This window comes from Patagioenas fasciata, chromosome 10 (genome assembly GCF_037038585.1).
Source record: "Patagioenas fasciata isolate bPatFas1 chromosome 10, bPatFas1.hap1, whole genome shotgun sequence".
Lineage (NCBI taxonomy): Eukaryota > Metazoa > Chordata > Aves > Columbiformes > Columbidae > Patagioenas > Patagioenas fasciata.
Genome location: NC_092529.1, coordinates 26,109,907 through 26,126,076, shown reverse-complemented (window position 1 = coordinate 26,126,076; position 16,170 = coordinate 26,109,907). Strand labels below are relative to the sequence as shown.

The 16,170-nt window shown below is 49.5% G+C and overlaps 1 pseudogene; it reads right to left on the bottom strand.

The window, feature by feature from the left end:
- Window positions 1-7,916: 7,916 nt before the first annotated feature.
- On the bottom strand, window positions 7,917-9,086 carry LOC136115971 (olfactory receptor 14J1-like; annotated as a pseudogene).
- Window positions 9,087-16,170: the final 7,084 nt, after the last annotated feature.

Sequence of the window (16,170 nt, the reverse complement as noted above, 5' to 3'; positions counted from 1 at the left end):
GTGTGATCTTCTCTGGGATAACCTGCTTTAGCAGGTGAGTTGGACTGGATGATCTCCAGAGGTCTCTTCAACCCAAACAAGGCTGTGATTCTGTGAGGCACACAGCAGTGATTTCACATGGCCAGGCCTGCTGGGAGAGACATGAAAGATCAGGAGAGCAGGATCTGGTCTGTTCCCATGTTCCTGGATGCGCTGTGGCTGCTGTCCCAAGGCATTCGTCACAGATCAGCCCATTGCAACCACCATTTTGATTATTGTCCTCTCACCATATCTGAGAGAGGTTGTTTATCCCTCCTTGGAAGGACTCTGAATGACTAGGTCAGAAGTCTGAGTGTGCACAGCAAGCAGATGGGAGCATGCACACAGTGTTTGTGGGGGCAAATGAGCCCAAATGAGCACAAATGCCTCAGCTATCGCTGTGGAGGACATGGAGGCCTGTGGGGCGGTGTTTTCAGGTCACTTCATGTTGAGAGTAACTTCCCCAAGAAACCATCTAAATGCCGCACTGGGATGTGCTTCCTCTGAGACGGAAAATATCAAAAATGACTTATCATAGAATCATAGAATAATTATGGTTGGAAGAGACACTCAGGATCATTGAATCCATCCACAGCCTAAATCTGGCACTAAACCACGTCTCTAAGAGCCTCATCTGTATGTCCTTTAAACACCTTCAGGGATGGTGACTCCACAATCTCACTGGGCAGTCTGTTCCATTGCTACAAAACCCTTTCCCTGAATAATTTATTCCTAATATCCAATCTAAACCTCTCCATGTGCAACTTGAGGCCATTTCCTCTTGTCTTATCACTTGCTACTTAGGAGAAGAGAACAACACCCACCATGATAAAACCTCCTTTCAGGCAGTTGTAGACAGTGACAAAGTCTCCCCTCAGCCTCCTTTTCTCCAGGCTGAACAGCCCCAGCTCCCTCAACCGCTCCTCATAAGACTGGTGCTCCAGACCCTTCACCAGCCTTGTCACCCTCCCCTGAACTCTCTCCAGCACCTCAATGTCTTCCTTGCCATGAGGGGCCTAAAACTGACCCCAGGATTCAGGGTGCAGCCTCACCAGTGCTGAGTACAAAGGGATGATCACTTCTCTAGTCCTGCTGAAACTCGGATTGAATCAAGGCTTGAACACCTTGGTATGACCCAGTTGGTGACAGGTTGGACTGCAGACTCCTGAGATCCCTTCAACCTCAGTTCTCTTATGATCCCATTGTGATGTTGGGCTCTGTTTCTAACTGGAGCAGAGCAGACGATGATGGGGCAGGATCCACCTGTGCTGTAGGTGACCATCTAAACCAACATCTCAGCCAGGGAACCAGCCACCACCTCAGTGTGACTCACTCTGGGCAAAGTGTGAGGAGTCCTGGGCAGGGAAGGTTTAGAGGGCATGGGGCGCTGTGCAAGACACAAAATGATCTTGGCTTCATGCTTGTAGGCCCATCAGATGTCAATTAATGTCAATGGAAATTAAAATAAGAAGAACTGAAGACAAAGATCCAAAAGAAAGGATGGTGTCAACATACTTCTATAAATCTATTTATTTATTTATTTACTGACTTAGTTATTTACTTATTTATTTATTTTAAGGTCCTTGTAGGGGAGTTTCTTTTTATTTGAATAGGAAAGAGTTTTCCAGAACTGGGCATGGATTTAGGACACAAATGTCCTCAGCTGCAGGGACAAAAACACCTCGTGCCAGTGTAGATGCCCTGCCCAGGATCCGACTGCATTGCAAGGTGTTCTGGTCTCCCCAGGTCCTGTGTGATAGCTGCCAATCGTAGGCCAGCACCTCAGGTACAGTGGGGACCCTAAAATGGCACTGACTGTTTATGGTAACACAACTGATGACTGATGTTTGTCTGGAAACGTACACTTTTTTATTGTGTTTTTTTTTTTTTTTTCTTTGTATGTGGGTTTGATTGTGTTTTGTTTTTTTGTTTTTTTCTTTTTTTAAAATATTAATTTAAAAAAATTAAAGGAAAAAAATTGAATTATGGTGAAGTGTACTAAGGATAGGAGAAGAAATATCAGTCTTCCCCTGTACTTCTATTACCAGCACTCTATTATTTCACCTCCCTCGTCACACAGGAGTTCCCACTTCTCCTGATTCAATGTCCCTGTCAAAGAACAACTTTCCAGCACTGTCTGGACGTTTGCCCTTCCCAGTGCTCTCAGGTTTCTCCTCCACTTGCTCTTTGGTCATTCAGTTCCTCTCAACTGCCTGGTTTCTGCTTTGAGCTTCAGGGAGTTACAAACTTGCCCCATTCTTTAGAGCTCTAATTAACATGGCAGTCAACATGTTCATTGTGTTTATTTCTATCCTTTCGTGTGTCTCTGTCTTAACCAGTTCTTGTGTGGATGTCCCTTGTGGATGGTGGACCTCATCAGATCCAGCTTGCACACACAGCTGAGGAAAGTGTTTTACTGTTTATTAAACTGTGCAGTGTTTGCACAGGAGAGCAGGTGGAGCTGGTGCACAGGAGCTGCAGCATCTCCTGCAGAGCTCAGTGGAGAAGTCTGATGTGAGGAAAAGTGATGCAGTCTCTGGTGGCCAATGAGGGAACCGGCAGACTGGGGGTGGGGGGTGAGGAGCGAGGTTGTCCATACAGTGTCCAGCCTCAAGGGACTGTTCTGCCTGTCTAGATGTCTTCAGGAGACCCTCTGGATCAATGTCCAGTGTAGAATGCTGCTGTCACTTCTTCTATACACTGAAAAATGACAGAAAATACCCTTGAATGAAAAAACCTCCTTCATTAAATCTTCTTTGAAATCTTCATCAGCAAGTGTCCCATTGAAACCTCTCCAGTTAGTTCTACAAGTCTAGAACATTTGAAGAAAATTAGGGAAAGAAACATTGCTCGTTAGGGCTTTCTGTGTTTTAATGAGCCCCATGGCGTATTTGGTGCTGAGTCCATGAACCTCAGATACCAAGCACAGACTGAAGAATCTGCTCAAGAAGTCCAAGTCAGAAGCAAACTCCAAAGTATCTTCAAGCAATAATGGGCCCCACTGAGGGCTGTTACTGACAAAGCCTCCCCAGGGACTCGTTAGAGCAGATAATTGGAGGCTGTGATTGCATCAGGCAAAGGCAAAGTGCAGCAGCTCTGATGCTGAGAAAACCCTTGGTTTGTTTGATGAAGGACAATGGCCAAGCCTTGACCCCATGTCCCTAGGAAGGGAGATCCTGTTCCTTACGTGTGCCTCAGGCTCTTTCTGGGGATGTGGGGAGTGCGATGCCCAGTGCAGGACAATGGTGTGACACTCCCTGGGGGTGCAAGGAGGCAATGGGGTGCCATGGCCATGACAACCATGTGTCTCCTCTTAGGCCTTGGGACACAAGCCAAAGCCAAGAGGATGAAGACCTTGGCTCTTGCAGGGACATCCAAACTTCCCAGTGCCCTTGGCCATGTCCACCACGGTACTTCCTACACTGTCCCAGGCCTGTGGCTGTTTCCCCACAGGCTGCAGACACCCCATGCACTTCCCCACCTTGTTCTCACCCCAGTGTGTCCCCATCTGTGCTGCTGTCTCTCCATCGTCACCAGCTGTTCCTGGAAACACAACGTCATGGCTGATCCGGGGTCCTTCTGAATGACCACAGCACTGTGCTCAGAATGACATTTCTTTATCCTGAGCTCCACTCTGGAGCTCCAGAGCTGCAGTTTCTGATGGTTTTCCTTTCTCATGCTGTTTCCCTCTACTAAAAAGAAAAAGTGCCATAATCTTGGAAAGTGATTTTCAACATTTCTGAAGCTACTACTACCTTTTCTTGTCATGATTTTACCACAGCCACCAACTAAGACCATGAGTGCTGCTCACATCCTGCTCCCAGTCCTCAAGTGGGATAAGAGAGAGAACTGAAAGGGAAGAGAGAAACCTGTGAGTTTATAAAAAAATATAATAAGACAATGAAAATAATACACTGCTACTTCTAATATGCTTATACTAAAATACACGTAAAGTAAAATATATGATACTCAGTGCAATCCCCCACATAACTCCAGTTGTGCTGAGCAGGCAGCCCCAAAGAAGAGAGCACCCTGGTCCTGAACAGCTGATCCCAGCAAGAGAAAGTAAAAGTGCAAAAGGCAGAGAGGCCCAAGGGCCAAATGAGAATCAGGAAAACATCATAAAACTGAACTAACACTGAACTCCCAATAGAATGGAACTTCCAAACAGAGCCAACCAAAGTAGCCGGCAAACCAAAAGTAACTGGCTGGAAAAGACATCTCCAGCTTTATACCAAGCATGACACTAATGGTAGAGAATAGCTCATTGATTGACCTGGATGTCAGTCAAGGTGCTGCCCTGTCTGTGCCCCCTCCTGTCAATTCGCACCTGCAGCTGGACTCTAAAGAAGTCCTTGGTTTCACTGACAATAGTCCAGGTAAATTAAATAAAGATAGATAAATTAAATTAAGAAAATAGGAACACTTGGTCCTAAACTACAAGAGAAAGCAAAAGGGCAACAGGTAAAAAGGTGCAAAGGCCAACTGCACTATGGCAAAATGGCAAAAGGCTGAACTAACATTGAACTCATGACAGAATGAAACTTCTGAATGGAACGACCAAACCAGCTGTAATACCCAAAGTAACGGATGTAACAAGCCCTAAAAGCTGGCTCCAGCTTTAGAATGAGTATGATGCTAATCATAGGGAATATTTCATTGATCAGCCTGCATGTTAATCCAGGTGCTGTCCTGTCTGTGTCCCCTCCTGCCAATTTGCATCCCCAGCTGGATGGCCAAAGAAGTCCTTGGTTTCCCTGACAACAGACGAGATCTCAGTGAGTTCTGACATTCCTTTCATAGCAAATGGCAAACACTGTAAAGCTGCTAAAAGACAGAATTAACTCTATCCCAGGGAAGAAACAGCGTTATCTCACTGTTCTCATAGGAAATCTAAACAAAAGACTGTACTGGCTGTGAAGGAGAAAGGTTCAAAATGCATGAAGGAAATTAACTCAATTTCAGTAAAACCAGCACGTTTCCTCAGCCTCCCCTTCACCAGGCTAAAGAAGTTTGGGTCTCTCAGCATCTCCACACATGACCCAGACTTTCTCTGGCCACACGACAGCTCCTCCCCGTTCCTCCAGAATGGGGAACCTCACACTGGGACACACCGCTCCAGATGTGACCACACCAGTGCTGAGTCACGATGGACAATAACTGCCCTTGTCTGGGTGGCCACGCCCCTCCCAGTGCAGCCCAATGTGCTCATGGGCATATTCCTGTTTAGCAGCACTGAGAACTGGCTGAACATCCAGGCTCAGAGGGTTGTTAGCAGTGGCACAAAGCCCAGCAAGAGGTACCATGAGGAGCACTGAAGGATACCATATCCCTACCCAACATCTCCTCCCCACAGGTGTCTCTTGGGTCCCTGGAACCACCTCAGTGACAAGGGGGAGGGCACTTCCTGTATGGGGTGGAGGAGATGGGGACTGGAATGAGGGATCTGGGCAGCTTCTCCTGGTTGTTCATGCAGCAAGAAGCTGTGCTGAATATTTGGAGAGAGGAACTCTTCCTAAGGGCCTCCAAAGGGCTTGGGGATGGTCTACAGTTTCCTATATGCTGCCTTTTCTGGTGGAGGCCACAGAGGCTGCCAGCCCTCTAGGGGACCCAGGACAGGCCTTGTCCTTCCTCTGGGCACAGCTGGACCCCAGTTCTCCAGCTCAACCCCAGCTCAGGAGCCTTGTCTAGGGGTGACTTTCGGGGTAAGGTTAACAAGAGGGATGCATAAGTTTGTCTTAAGAACAAGTGATGAGCACCAGCACTGAAATACCAGAGCAAAATGATGTGGTTTCTGGGTGAATACTTTCTTCAGTGCAAGACCTGACACAGGGTCTCAGACTTGCTTTCCATGCCACCCTTCATGAGGGATGATGCACTAAGAGATGGTAAGTGGGGGACACCAATCCTTCTCCAGCTACTTCCCAGGCCTGGTGAAGCACCAGGACAGCAAGGATTTCTGGCCCTGCACCCTAAACTCTGGGTATAATCATGGGGCAGCTGAACAACAGCATTTTTCTCTCCAAGGCCATTTCCAGCCCAGGTCAGCTCCTGTGTGATTTCCCCCATCCCTCCTCTGATCTGCTCTGGTGCTCCTGGTCCCATCCTGTTCTCCCCACTGGGCCCCAAACCGGCAGTAATGCTCTGCAGAGCAGGTTGGCTGCAGAACCATGGGGTGACTGCACACTGGTTGTGCTGCTCAGTGAGGGACACAGATGCAGCTGGATGGGCTGCACCGTCACTGAGCTCTTTCCTGGGGGTCTAAAGTTCTGGAATGGGTCCAGAGCATTTCTTGGGACTCATTGGGTTTTCCGCTCATTTCTGTTCAGCAATCCCTTCCTTGTCCTTCAGGTTCCTGGAAACTGGTGCAGGAAGACATGGCCTATCCCCTTCCCAGGGACAGAGGTATGCTGGCCACCCCTTCATTCTTCAAATTCTCCGTCCTGCCCTTCTTGAAGATGGGTTTGACATCTTCCTTTCCTGAGGACCTCAGAACTTCTCTGATTCTGCTGTCACTCTTGGTAGCACAATCCAGAATCATGGGCAAGGGTGAGAGAGCACTTGAAATGAGCCTGTCCCAGCAGCTGAGATGAATCTCACTGGGCCACTGAGGTTTGTTCCTGGAATAACACACAGAAATGCCACGGTTCCAACAGGCATCCATATCTGAGTTGGTCTCAGGACTCCTTCTGCACCCAGGGATGCTCACAGACAGAGTCTGACCCTTTTGCACATAGAGGCCGTAGTCTCAGTTTCTCTCTGGCCTCCTGTTGCCACTCCAAAGGGATGGGAGAAACCTCAGCCCTGTGCTGTGTCACCTGCTCTGCACACATCTGAGATGTGCCACGTAATGAGGAATGGACACGGGGACGTAAGTTCAAGGAAGAAGATCCCAGTGGGTGGTTTCCCCTGGGCTGTTACTCCCAATGTGAAGTGACCTTGAGACACTGTCTGTGCCACAGGCCTTCATGGAACCCCCAGGAATAGCTGCTGTCGTTAGTGTTCACCTGGATTCATCTCACCTCTCGTACATGATGTGCATGCTCACATCTCATCTGTACAATGCAGACATGGATTTCTGACCTACTCATTCAGTGTCCATCCATGGAGGGGAGAGCAATGTCTGTGAGCTGGGGAGAGAGGCCAGGGCTGGTAGTGCGGGGCCAGACCATGACGATGCCCTGGGGCAGATGCTGTGGGGTGTCCAGTGCACAGCCCAGCCCCTGCTCTGCTGGTCCTGCAGGTCTCTGGCAAGAGGCCTGGCTGTGAGAGGACACTGCTGTGTGCCAGCCCTGTACACACACTCTGATCAGCTGAACAATTGTGTTTCATATGTGGGTCAGTTTCTTGAGCATGTTCTTGAGAGAACCTTTGTAAGAAGACCTAAACCTTGAAGCCCTGCCCATAGGAAATCACCTTTCTATCTGGAAAGGCTGTTGTGAGTCCAGCTCTGTCACAGCAGTGCGGATTGCCTGTCCCTGCCTGCGCTCACAGCACTGACACACAGCAGGACGGGACCAAGCTGCCAGAGCACTCAGGCCTTGCACGAACAAAAGGGATGAGAAGGAGAATGTGGGAGTGGAACCAGAATAGCTCTGGAAGGCCAAGCGCTGGTGCTCCCTGTCTGTGCTACCATGATGGACTCTTTTCCTCTCCACCCACCGCAGGAACTGTCCCTGCAGCTCCAAACAGGCCCTGTGGAAAGGATCTCAGGAAAAAATAGATGCTGCAAGGCCTTTTAATTTGTTGAAACACCCATAGAGCACAACTTCTCATTCACACAGCCCCTCAGTAAGCAAAGAAGACAGTGAATTGGAAAGGGGATGACAATATTACCATATGTGAAAAACCATAAGCAGCAACAAAAAATACAGAAGACAGGCTGGGCCTACAACAATTTACACTATAACTGTTAAACAGAAGATGATGGGCAGTTTATAGCTATAAGGAAATAATCCAGTCATCAGTTTCCTCAGGGCATCCTTGAGCTCCTGGTTCCTCATGCTGTAGATGAGGGGGTTCACCACCGAGTACAGAACAGACACCACCAGGTCCAGGGATGGAGAAGAGATGGAGTGGGGCTTCAGGTTGGCAAACGTGGCAGTGCTGACAAACAGGGAGACCACGGCCAGGTGAGGGAGGCAGGTGGAAAAGGCTTTGTGCCGTCCCTGCTCAGAGGGGATCCTCAGCATGGCCCTGAAGATCTGCACATAGGACACCACGATGAACACAAAACACATGAAAACTAAACAGGCACTAAAGACAATAAGTCCAGATTCCCTGAGGTGTGAGCAGGAGAGCTTGAGGATGTGGGGGATTTCACAGAAGAACTGGCCCAGGGCATTGCCCTTGCACAGTGGCAGTGAAAATGTATTGGCTGTGTGCAGCAGAGCATTGAGAAACCCAGTGGCCCAGGCAGCTGCTGCCATGTGGACACAAGCTCTGCTGCCCAGGAGGGTCCCGTAGTGCAGGGGTTTGCAGATGGCAACGTAGCGGTCGTAGGACATGATGGCTAGAAGTGAATATTCTGCAGTAGCACAGAACAAGAAAAAAAAGAGCTGGGCAGCACATCCTGTGTAGGAAATAGCGCTGGTGTCCCAAAGGGAATTGGCCAAGGACTTGGGGAGAGTGGTGGAGATGGAGCCCAGGTCAAGGAGGGCGAGGTTGAGCAGGAAGAAGTACATGGGGGTGTGGAGGTGCTGGTCCCAGGCTATGGTAGTGATGATGAGGCCGTTGCCCAGGAGGGCAGCCAGGTAGATGCCCAGGAAGAGCCAGAAGTGCAAGAGCTGCAGCTCCCATGTGTCTGTGAACGCCAGGAGGAGGAACTGGGTAATGGAGCTGGTGTTGGACATTTGCTTTTCCTGAGCATTGGGGCGCTGTCATGAGAAAAAAAAATGCAGTGAAAAGCCAGGGGAGAGTTCTCCGAAAAATAAAACCAACTCCCCTAGACCCTCCCCTGTCACACACAGATACCCTTTTCTTTTTCTAGGAGAACTTTCTCCAGCACTGTGGCTGGAACCCTGCTTGGCGCTGGAAAATGTGCAACCGAGAGCAGGGACTCTGCCCATGGGCTCTCAATAATTCAGCCCAGCTCTGCAGAAATGGGGCCACGGGAACGGTGGGGACTGTCCTGGTTCTGCTAATACAGAAGGGCTGTCAGCACTTGCTTTCCAGTGATAAGGAACAGAGATGGTGAAGGCAGTTTAAGAGTTCCAGGATTCTTTACATCTCCCCACATATTCACTGCAGAGTATTGTTGGGCGTCAGAAACCCTCAGCATTTCTGCTGCACTCCGGGAAATTAGAGCAAGTCCTGTGAGGATGCCTGTGGGTCAGTGCAGAGTGAGGGCAGCTGGTCTGTCCCTCTGTCTGGCTCCAGCTACCCTGGGCTAGCACCTTTCTGAGATGGAGCCTGATCACACTCCCATGTTACCCTGAAAAGCCACCAGGCACTGCTAAGAATAGAAGGACCCACCTCAGAGCATGACATGCCTCACCCTTTCCTAAGGTCTCAGCACCCCACATTTAGCCCAGGACACGCACGACTTCTTTTCACAAAGCAAACAGCATTTTCTCTGATGCTTCATCTCTGTGCTTCTACATGGCGATTCAGATAACACAGAGATGCTGGAGGACAGGTACGCATCCTGGATAGAAGCTCACAGCTTGGAAGGAAACCTTAGTGAGACAGCCAAGGGTCCTAATGATGGCATTTGATTCAAGGAGACTCAGTTCATTCCCCAGCCCCACAGACTGCATTGCCCACACCCCACAGGTCAGAGCAAAGCTGGGACATGTGTTCCCATGGACACACCTGCAGGAAATGACCCACAAGATCAGGCTGTGACTCTGCAGCTGAAACTGCCATCCCCAGAGAGCCTGACAGCAAGAACAAGATCCCAACAGCAGTGACCCAGAGCAGGGGAGCAAGAAGGACAATGCGGTGAGGGTGGGGGTGAGAGAGGCCAGGGCAGAGGCAGCCGGGCACTCAGACAGCGTCACCCTTCCCCAGCTGTGCAGCCACCTCCCACACACCAACATTGCCGGGCAGCTGCTCTCAGCCCCTGTGCTCTGCAGAGGAACTGGAGCTCTGGCTGCACAGGAGCTGCTTCATGCCTTGGAGCCCCCGGCCCTGAGGGCAGAGGCTTTGCTGGGTGGGACAGGAGGCCAGGGGGCTGCTCACAGGAGGGATCTGCACTGCAGGGGATCACAGGGACTTTTCTCTGTTCTCCCACCCATAACAATTCTGGGTTCAGTTTCCTCCCATTTCTGATCATTTCCCTGCTGCCTGGAGATTCTCCCCCTGGGAGGTGTTTCCCTGTCCATGTCTCTTCCCTGTCAGTGCTCACAGACCCCATCAAACCCTCTGTGCCCTCCCCCTGGCCCTACAGATCCTGCCTGTTCACAGGGCACTGCCTGGGGGCATCTTCCTGTTTGCAGGCTGGAAAACAGGACAGGTCAGACTAGGCTGACGGGTCCAGCAAAGGTGATCTAGGTGCTGTGCACAGGCAGAGGGGCGGTGAAGGGATGTTATGAACCTTCTGGCAGATGTACTGATCACTCAGAGTTGCAGTTCAGGAGTCTCAGTGACTTGTTTAATCATGAGAGCTCATTTTCATTTTATCCTTTCCTGCACCCCCCACCCCTTGGGAGAGGAAGCTGAAAAGACAGGCTCAGGAAAGCTCCTTATCTGTCTGGTAACCCTTGCATTGATCTTGTCCTTGAGGCATCCCCTTGGAAAAATCCTGGGGGTGATCTGGAGCTGTGAGCAGCACTGACTCATACAGCACCCTCTCCACGGCAGAAGCATCTTTTCTGCCCTGATAGGGTTTGCTCCTTCCACTGACATCTTCTCCCCTCCTTGTTGTTGGGATCTCCCGGGGCAGGCTGAGCGCTGACCGTGGCACACGGCAGAGTCCCTGCCCCGGCACAGCCCTCGGGGGCATGCACCCTGCTCTGCAGGACAGCCCTGGGAACCCCTGGGTGCTCCCCCTTGCAGTCATCTTCAGGAGAAGTTGCCGTCATGCCCTTTCCCATTGATGGTGCAGCAGGGAAGCCCTGCTCTGGACCATGTTCTTCTCCTCTACATGAGAAATACTGTGTGAGAGACCTGGCAGATCCTGTAATACTGTGGGATGTGCCAACTTGAGGAGATACCACCAGGACATGCAGCAGCATTGTTCTACAGCCAAAGACTTACCATTTTAGGACTGTGAAGATTTGTCTCTCAGTGAGCCCTCAGCAACCTACAACCCTACATTGCCTTTCCCCTCTCTCTGCCTGGCTCCTGTGCCCTCGGTGCTGCAGGCAGAGCCCTCAGCCCTGCTGTGCTGTGCAGAGGAGCTGCTCCTGGGCAGAGCTGTCTCTCTGCAGCGCTGCCGCTTGCCAGGAACTCCCTTGGTCCCAGCTTAGCAACAGAGGAGCAGCCCATGATGTCCCTTTCTCTGTCCTCTCTGGGCTCCCTTGTGGTGTCCCTGGAGCTCTAGGGGAACCTGCTGTGAAACAGGCTCAAGTCAGCACTGATTTCCTTGTCTCAGCTGAGGAGAGACACTTTTTTCCTGCAGAGTCATTTCTCTCATTTGAAAAATATTATGGTCCAGGAATCAGCTTTTCACTTCCCGTCTTTGGACATGACGACCAGACAGGGGCACGAAATGATCTAATTTGCCTTTTCTGAGGGGAGGGAAGAAATTCTACCCCCATTCCATGTCTGTAGTCCTCAGCTACCCCCACGCACAACACAAACCCACAGGAGATGGATTCCTCTGGCCTCAGTTCAGGTGCACACGCAATAGACACTGACTTGTGAGCTCCTTGTCTCAGGTCCCGTGCTAATGAATGGAGGCAGAGGCCAAGACTGATGTGCTGAGATGCAAAGATGAGGTGACATGTGAAGTGCCAGTTGTGATGCACAGTACATGGAGCTGGCTGCAAGCTGAGTGGAGCAATGTGGAGAGGAGAGGCTGCATCTGGGGGCAACTTCTTGTAGAGTGGTGGGGAATCTCTTTGGTCAATAGAACTGACATCAGATACCCACTCTCAGGATGAGAGAATCTTTATTTCTTATGTTTGGGGCAGCTTATGCAGGGATTTATTTGATGGAGTCTGGAACCACAGACAGAGCTAAGTTTCTCTCTGTCTTTTCCATCAGCTGGGTTGACTCCAGCTCCTTTGACTGTAATGGCAGCGGTGTCATGAAAATCCCCACGTTGTCTGATGATACTCAGGGAAGTTGTTCCTTCTACTGCCAGTTACAGACCTGCAGTGTTACGTGAGGTGCCAAGGCTCTCGCACACCCCTCCTGCATTGGGCAGGGACAGCAATGGTCCTGTACGGGACAGCCATCCCCATTCACACTGATGTGTGACCGACACCCCGGACAGCACTGCAGACAGACTCGGTGTCTTTGTGAAACAAACTGGTTGCCACCACGGGAGTGTGGCAGGTCCGTCATTTCTCTATCCAGTAGATGTAAGGCGGTCTATGAATAGGAAGCACACTGCACTGGAGTCTCCACGTATGTGTCTACACATTTAAACTTCTGTTTTTTCTCTCCACCAGCCTTCACTCACCCCCTTGATGATACAGCTGAGGAACGGACCAACACTTTCCACAGTGGGCCTGTCAGCAGCACCTTGTCAGTCATGGAGATCACCTTCATGTCCATCAAGGCCCTCCAGGGCAGCAGAGACACCACTGCCAGGTCTGCACTTCCTAGCCCTGTTTCCCTCTGACCGTGGGGACAGCAGGGTTTGCCCACGCTCTTGACATTCAGTTTCAGCTTTATGTTTTTCTCTACCAGTCACTCTTTCTCTTCTATGAAGGAAACTTTTGCACACACTGGGACTTGGATTAGAAACACCAAATCATAGAATCATTTTGGATGGAAGAGACCCTCAAGATCTTCGAGTCCGACCATAACCCAACTCTAGCATTAAACCATGTCCGTGAGAAGCTCGTCTAAAAGTCTTTTAAACCCCTCCAGGGGTGGTGACTCCACCACTGCCCTGGGCAGCCTGTTCCACTGCCTCACAACCCTTCCCATGAAGAAATGTTTCCTAATGTCCGACCTGAACCTTCCCCGGCACAACTTAAGGCCATTTTATCTCATCATATCACTTGATACATGGGAGAAGAAACCAAGAACCTCTATGCTACAATTTGCTTTCAGAGAGCTGTGCAGAGTGAGAAGGTCTCCCCTCAGCCTTCTTTTGTCCAGGCTAAACTGCTTCAGCTCCCTCAGCCGCTCCTCATCAGACTTGCGCCCCAGACCCTTCACCAGCTCTGATCCCTTCTCTGAATTCGCTCCAGCTCCTCATGGTCTTTCTTATAGTGAAGGGCCCAAAACTGAACCCAGGATTCAAGGTTCGGCCTCACCAGTGCCCTGTACAGGGGGTGATCACTTCCATGGTCCTGCTGGTCACACTATTCCTGATACAAGCCAGGACGCTGGTGGCTTTTTTGGTCACCTGGGCACACACTGGCTCATGTTCAGCCACTGCCCATCGACACGCCCAGATCTTTTTCCACCAAGTAGCTTTCCAACCACTCTTCCATGATCCTGTAGCGTTCATGGGGTTGTTATGACGCAAGTGCAGAACCCAGCACCTGTCCTTTTTGAATCTCATAAAATTGGCCTCAGCCCACTGATCCAGCCAGTCCAGATCCCTCTGTAGAGCCTTCCTACCTGCCAGCAAATGAACACTCCCACCCAATTTGGTGTCATCTGCAAACTTATTGAGGGTGCACTTGATCTCCTCATCCAGATCATGGATAAAGAGATTAAATAGAAATGGCCTAATTCTGAGCCCTGGGGACACCACTCATCACCGGTCCCTAAATGGATTTGGTTCCGTCCACCACAGCTCCAGCCACTTCTTTACCCATTGTAGATACACCCATCCAGGCAATGAGCTGCAGCTTCTCCAGAAGATGCTGTGCGATAGGGTGTCGAAGGCCTTGCTGAAGTCTAAGGACACAGCATCCACAGCCTTTCTCTTATCTTGTTGATCACTTTGTCATAGAAGGGAATCAGGTTGGTCAAACAGGACCTGCCTTTCAAAAACCCATGTTGACTGGGACTGATCATATGGTTCTCTTATATGAATCCTGTGATATCACTCAAGATCATCTACTCCATAACCTTGCCCAGCACCAAGGGCAGACTGACGGGTCTGTAGTTCACCAGGTCATCCTTCCAGCTCTTCTTGTAGAAGGCTGTCATCATGGCCAACATCCAGTCAACCGGGACCTCCCCACTTAACCAAGATTGCTGGTAGATAATGGAAAGTGGCTCGGTGATCACCTCCACCAGCTCCCTCAGCACCCTTGGGTGTATCCCATCTGGCCCCATAGACTCATGGGTGTCCAAGTGGTGTAGCAGGTCACCAACCATTTCTCTTTGGATGATTTGGGTTTCATTCTGCTCCCCATCCCTGTCTTCTGGCTCAGGGGGATGGGGACCTGGAGCACAAGTGTTCTGACTGTTAAAGACAGAACAAAGACAAAGAAGGCATTTAGCACCTCAGGCTTTCCCTCATTTTCTGTCACTATGTTTCCTACTGTATTCACCAGGGGATGGAGATTCTCCTTGGCCCTCCTCTTGTTGCTGATATATTGATCGAAATTGTGGGAGATTTGAGGGATTTCCTTGAAGTTAATGGACATTGTATGGAACTGTAGTGAATAGGCATCTGAGGCCTTTGTATCCAGCAAGAGAGCAAGAGTTGAGCAGCCTCCATGCCTTAAGTGACTTTGTGCAGCCTTGAGCAAGTGAAGAAGAGTCAGCAAGTCAGCAATTTAGTAGATACTTTTTGCTTAGCACTAGAGCTCGTGCAGATTTGTAAAATACAATTATTTGTTAGTTTGCGGCGCGTGAACAGTAGCTACTGACCAATTACAAGCAGCCTTTAGATGCGTGGATGGCACGTGGACAGGTCAAAAAGATGCTCAAAGAGAATTGTAACAATAAACGGCTTTGCTTGAATTCACATTGGATTGTGTGGAGTCCGTGACTGTCGCCCTCCCATGTAATTAGTCCTGACACTGTATCCACAGCAGTGTGTACATATTGCCACCCCCTAGATGCGTTAGGGGGCCGTTAAAATCAACCTGACAGGTATGCAAGGCCCACTGACCATGTTTTATCTTTTCCCATGGCCTACATAATGCCCTTAAATGTAACCGAGTACAAGTAGCACAAAGATCTGCGCATGTTTTACAAGTCTAAAATAGCAAAGGGCTTTGATTGTGAGCCACGTTCCGTGCACGTGAAGTATAAGCCGATTGATGTCCACAATCTATATGCACGTTTAGATCTTGAGCATGCAGCTTGGCAGAGGCCATATTATTTACTTCCCTGTTGTTTTGTGACTTAAATGTATCAACTTTATTGTGCTCTTCTATTAACCCTTCACAAGGCGAATCCACCTCCACAGAAAAATAAAAGGGATGAAAGTTTTGCAATGCCCTAAAAATCCCCCAAAGGCATGCAATTGTGTTACTGTGGCTGGTACGGAAAACTGCCGGACTGTTTGGTATTTCTCTAAGCTGTCCATGCCAAACTATTCCTAAAAATAGTGCAGTAGCACTAGGGCCCTGTGTTTTCATTGGATTAGTTGCCCGGTCTTGGTCCTGTAAATGAAATTTCAGGATTTGCCAGGTACTTCAGTTTCTTATTGTGACACTGCCATGATCATCAATATAATGGCAAACAGAAATGGTACCTGACCAGAGTGCGACATTAGCTGCTATCATTTGGTGGCAAATGGAGGGACTGTGTTTGTCAGGCAACATGGGGGGACTACAGAGATGCTGCTCGCTATTGTAGGAGGAAATTCATGCTGTCAAAGCTCAATTAGAATTGAAGCTGTTCAATACTGTGAAGGGCAATCAAAAGAGTTTTTTAAATGTATTAATAAAAGCAAACTAGAAATAAACTAGAAATAAACTAGAAATAACTTTGGCTCATTACTCGATGAGTATGGTCACCTTATTAACAGGGACATAGGCAAAGTTGACGTGTTTAGTGCTTGCTTCACCTTGGTCTTCAACACTGATGATGGACTTGTGGGCCCCCATAACCCTGGACTGGAAAACCACAGCTGTGAGAACGGTAAACTCCCAAATGATATGGAAATTGTACTGGATCTGC